Source organism: Terrapene carolina, unplaced genomic scaffold, assembly GCF_002925995.2.
Source record: "Terrapene carolina triunguis isolate 2854851 unplaced genomic scaffold, T_m_triunguis-2.0 Scaffold68, whole genome shotgun sequence".
Taxonomy (NCBI): Eukaryota; Metazoa; Chordata; order Testudines; family Emydidae; genus Terrapene; species Terrapene triunguis.
This window is the reverse complement of record NW_020664419.1, coordinates 36,073,473-36,079,472: the sequence shown is the minus strand read 5'-3', so window position 1 is coordinate 36,079,472 and position 6,000 is coordinate 36,073,473.

Sequence of the window (6,000 nt, the reverse complement as noted above, 5' to 3'; positions counted from 1 at the left end):
CTAAAGCATTTTGCTAATTTATTTGAGTGATAAGCAATGCTAACCAGCTGCTTTGCTGATTATTCCTCAGTCATCTCTGGAGTTCTTCAAATGAATTGAGGACCATTATCTGAAAGTATGTCTGAAGGAAAGCATTTGTTGCATGTAAGTTACCTACATTCCTCAATCTGCTATTTATTTTGGTGCAAGTGTAGGTGTGGATGTTTATATTTTGGAATAAGAATGGCCACACAGACTTACAGTGAAGTAAGTAAAGGTGCAAATTTCAGCTGATTTTGTTTTCTTGTGTAGACAAGAATTTAGCAGCAGAAGTGTTGGTTGTGTATACCCCTTTTGGCCATCTGAAATAATTATCAGCAACAGCTAAGCACACTTGTTTATTTTCTGAAAAATTAATATGTAGCGTTTGACAGAGCTTAGTGGTCCACTTCCATGGAGATTTTTGAGGCAGTTTCTGGCATGTTCTGATGGCTACTTCATAACATACGATGACTGCTTTCCCTGACTATAGTTTTCAGAACTATCAGTTTCACGTTAGGAGTCTCTTACACAATCAGAAATCACAGATACCACAGCCTGGGCCCTCATTCTTGCTTTCACGTAGTATATATTTGCATTAATCCATTAAGGAGCATTTGAGTCCCATTAATTCTATACTGCACACAATTCTGCCAAAATGGAAAATAACTTGCAAGTAACATACGGTGTGCAGTGAACACTCAGTGTGTAAGGAGCTTGCAAGAGCTCTGCTTTACTTTGTGTCGTTCCAATTGGCTGTACATAACAAGAGCTTCACAGTACCCCAGGCAGAGTTTCTCTCTAGGAAGCTCAGCCCTAAAGGCAGGAGCGGCGCCAGAGTTTTTGCCGCCCTAGGCGGCAGCGCTCCTCAACAGTAATCGGTGGCAGCTCCTCCTCTGAAGCTGCGTTCTCGGCAGCGGGGGTCCTTCCGCTCCGGGTCTTCGGGGCACTTCGGCGGCGGGTCCCGGAGTGAGTGAAGGACCCGCTGCCGAATTTCCGCCGAAGACCCGGAGAGGAAGAAGCCCCTCGCCGCCGAAATTCCACAGAGGGCGGCAAAATGCCACCCCCCACATCCTGCCGCCCTAGGCGACCGCCTAGGGTCGCTTAGTGGAAGCGCTGGCCCTGCCTAAAGGCCTGTCACCACATTGTACCATTTCTGAAACCACTTCCTCTGTAGTCAAATAACTATTTGCGGAGGGTCACATTATGTTTTAGTAACTTTCTCTCAGTACATTTTTCTTTGTACTGTGGTGTCATGTGGCAGACCTGGTTATTGTACCCTTCTTGTCACAGCTTCTGCATTGCTAGAAGTGATAGAAACACTGGCACAGTTGATGTAATATGCCTAAACAATGGAAATTCAGATCTGTCTCTGGGATTCCCCCAGTCTCTCCTGTTGACGCTGTTCCTCTGTGGATAAATAATGAACAAGATTGAAGCAGGGGGGCTGAACCCAGGGTCTCCCACCTCCTCGCTGGGAGCCCTAACCACTGGGCTACAGAGCCATGCACTCCCTTCCTGCCCTCCCACCCATGACTGTTCCATTGATAAATACTTAAACAGGTTATAAGGTGGGTATGACCACCTCCTCTGGCCAAGGTGGGCACCAAACTCATTCCTTCAAGAAGTGTCTTAGGCGCTGGGTTCCTGTTCGTGACTTGCTAAACAGAGATAGGCCTCCTACCTCCCAAAGGGGGCAGGGTTTAGCACACACTGCTGTTGTTGGCATCTCACACTGCCTAGCTTAGGGATCTCCCTGCCTAGCATGCTGACTTTTAGTGGGCTGCGTTCTTAGGTGCATGGTATAGGGAGTCTAGGTGTCAAACTTGGCTTTGTGGATCATAGTTGTTCCTGTAATTTTTCTAGTCATATAAAAGTTAAGTGCCATGATGCTCAGTCTTGCAACACCCAGGTCCCTTTGTGGATCCCACCCTAAATGACTCGCCCATGAGAAGTCTGTGGCAGAGCTGGCAATTGAACCCAGGTCTTACAAGTCGCAGGCTAGCACCCTAAGCAGTGAACTTTCCTTCCTTTCTACAGCTGCTACAACTATTTAAACAAAAATAATTGGGTCCAATTGCTCTTCTGGATCCATCACAGAAGGATCCCTGAGTCTGTGTGGATGAAGGGGTAGAATCTGGCCACCTCTGCAGCCTCACTCCTACCCAGGATCTCATTTCAAGCTCTATGCACTTCCGTGATCTAGCCCTTTTTAGCATCTACTTGTGCATTGGCCATAGCAATTTGCCTTCTATGACTGCCCTCTCTCTGCTCATGAGGTCCTGCTCCCTTGTGTCAAAGCAGGCAACCCGAGCTAAATTAATGCTGACACCTGGGAGATATAGGCATCAAGCAAAGCAACAAGCAGGTCCGCCTCCATAAGATCTCCCTACTGCTATTGTTTCCCCCTCATCCTCTGTTGGTGGTGCTGCTCCTTCTCAGCCCACTCCATGTAATGAGCAGATCTCTGTACCACTGGGGAGGGCCCATCTGAACACAGTACAGCATAGGCCTAGGATGCTACCTGTCCAGGTGGTACCAGAAGGTAGGTGTTCTAGAATGATGATTTCTCCTACTGACCTCCAGGCATAGAGCACTTCACGGGCCCTGCAATTATGCCCTGCACCTGCTCTTGGTGATGATTGCACATTGGAATAGTCTGTGATGTACAGTGTGAGACTTTCAAAACTGACTAGGGGATTTAGCCACCCAACCTCCATTAATGTCAATAGGAGCTGTGTTACTAAATCCATTAGTCACCTTTGAAAATCTCAACCTGTTTTCTTATTTCATGGCCTCAGTTACAAAAGTTATATCCACTGTCATATGGCCAGGCTCAGCATCGACTGATTCCAGGGGCTGCTCTTACTCACATCCTCCTGCACCACCTGATCCACCTCCTCACTGCTGCTTGTTTTGTTGTTTGTTCTTCCTGTTCCTTCGCCAAAAACTTCTTCCTCGCCTACTCAATTCCCAATCCATTAAATCCTTTCAAGATTGCTTGGAGAATACTGCTAGTCTGAATACACAAACAAATATGTATTTGTATGCATCTCTTGGATACTTTTCCTTTGTACGAACAATTCGGTATAAACAAAATTGTGGTCATGCAAATATTTGCAAAGAACAGTTGAATACTGTTTTTAAGAGTCTTTGTGAGTGCCTCTTTGCAGTACCCAATCAGCTCTTTTTTAGCTAATTCCATACTAATGTATCAGAAAACATAAAAACCTGCTAGAAGTGTTCTATAATGGTGACCGCTGTAGGTCATAAGGAATTGGAAGGTGTCCAGAGAAAGTGAGTGACTTCTAGGAAAGAAATATAATGGTAATCTAAATACTCACATGTCCCACCCCCTGCTCCACACAAAGAAAAGTTAGTAATAGATGTTGAAAACTACCTGCTTTGAATTTCAGTGTCTCCACCAAAGTGCTTTTGTCAGGATTTTGTTCCTGGCTTTTCAGAGATTAAAAGGCTTTTATTTGGACTCTTTAGTATGAGACTTTTTTCTTCACTTGGGTGAGATCTTTGAGGTATTGCTTTGAGTATTGATCAGACATTCTTTACGATGCTGTGCTATTTCCATCACCATGGGGAGGAATTTTTCCGAAGGTAAAGATTATATAAAAAATGAATGTGGCTCAGTTATGAGCGGTGTACGTAAAGAATTGAAATTATAGCAGGCTTTCAAAGGATTCCAAGATGTTTCCAGTTCCAGCATCACTGCGCTCAATGCATTTCATTTTAAATGAGGTACACTAGTGTATTGAGAGTAGTGTAGGGGCAGGAATGAAAAATGAGACATCACGGTGAGTTCAAAGTTGGAAATCTTTGTAGAGATTCTAACTGTGATCCTCGTCTCTCTGTGACCATAATGGTTCTCTGGATGAAATGCCAATATTTATATTTGTATTTGTTAGAGGAAGGGTCAAATGTTGTGAGACTGCCTCCTGCAAAGTCTGAGCACCCGTGGCTCCCAACGAATTCAACAGCAGTTGAGGACACTAAGCACCTCAACGGATCAAGCCTCAATTCAGTACCTGTTGTGGAGTATTGTCACTTAGACATTCTGAAAGCAGCGTGATTTATTGTTTGGATTTTATGTTACTGGTTTATCATTTTTAAAATGTTGACATCTTTTAATACCTATGATTGAAACAAGACACCAACTGTAAGCCTAGTATAAACAAAAATTGAGATCTTTGAGATAAAGACCGCAAAACATCTCTGGATTCAAATAAAATAAATGTAAGAAACATCTACATTATCATCTTTAAAACATAATCCAGAGACATAGAAACCCAATTGCCCTTCATTATTTTGACATAATGATTATTAAAACAATCCAAGAAACTACAGACTAAAATCAGAAGTTCTGAAATTGAAGTTCCAAATTTTTTTTAAAAATAATTCTGTAAAGAATCAGGCTTATTTTACATCAGTGTTTGTCATCTGAGCACCTGAAAGATTATTACCTCATCATAAATATAAAGGAGAAAATACAGTACATGAATTCTAATTTTAAGGGGAAATGTTTGATATACGTTAGAGTAAAAACTGCCAACATACAATATAGACCTGGCTATTATTTCATATGGAGGAGGAACAGTACAAGTTGGTTTGGAAGTCAGGAGACTGAGACCCCCATGGAACAGAGCAAAATACATGTGAAGCAGTTGGTCATTATTCCAGAAAGCGGTACCTTCTATTTTTGACATTGTCCTTTATACTGAGAAGGCTCTAGGCCAGGGGTCTCAAACTCAAATGACCACGAGGGCCACATGAGGACTAGTACATTGGCCCGAGGGCCGCATTACTGACACCTCCCCCCCGCCGCCCTTGGCCCCGCCCCCACTCTACCCCTTCCATGAAGCCCTGCCACTGCCCCGACTCTTCCCACCCCTTCCCTGCCCCCATTCCAACCCCTTCCCCGAAATCCCCACCCCAACTCCGCCCCCTCCCTGCCCCCAGGGGGTGCAGGAGGGGTGTGGGGTGTGGCAGGGGCTCAGGGCAGGGAGTTGGGGTGTGGGGTGCAGGAGGGATGAGGAGTACGGCAGGGGGTCAGGGCAAGGGGTGGGGTGCGGCAGGGGGTCAGGGCAGGGATCGGGGTGCAGGAGGGGTGCGGCAGGGGGCTCAGGGCAGTGGGTTGGGGTGCAGGAGAGGTGCGGGCTGCAGCAGGGGGCTCAGGGCAGGGGGTCAGAGTGCAGGGTACGGCAGGGGGTCGAGGTGCAGTAGCGGGCTCAAGGCAGTGGGTTGAGGTGCAGGAGGGGTGTGGCAGGGGGTCGGGGTGCAGCAAGGGGCTCAGGGCAGTGGGTTTGACTGCAGGAGGGGTTTGGGGGGCAGGCCCTGGCCCAACGGGCACCGGGGGCACGGCAGGATCCCTGCCTGCCTGCATGCCCTGCCCCCGCGCCACTCCGGGAAGCGGCTGGAATGTGGGGGTGCAAGGGCACAGGGGTGTGTGTGTTGTTGTTGCTTCAGGCACCACCCCCAGCATCTTCCATTGGCCAGGAATGGGGAACCGTGGCCAATGGGAGCTGCTGGGGGCGGTGCCTGAAGCAACATCAACACACACCCCTGCGCCTCTCCTCCCCCAGGTTCTGTCCGCTTCCCGGAGCGGCGCGGGGGCAGGGAAGGCAGGCAGGGAGCCTGCCCTGCCCCCGGTGCGTGTCGGGCCGGAACCGCTCTAGGTAAACGCTGGGGGAGGGTGGGGGGAGCCGTGACACATTCCCCTCCAGAGCTTGGAATGGAGTACATGATTCCTGAATTTTTTTTCCAGCTTGCTTTTTTAAAAACCTAGTTTTTGTGGATAATTTCCTATGTTAAAAGAATATTAAGGTTGCAAAGTCAAGCACTCAGAATTTAGGAAATGCCAGAATTAAAGTTACTTGTGCAACTTTATAGGCAAAATGTTGCTGGCTCCTTGTGCATGTTTATTATGATAGTCTTTAATTATATAATCACTATTATATATATATATTATAT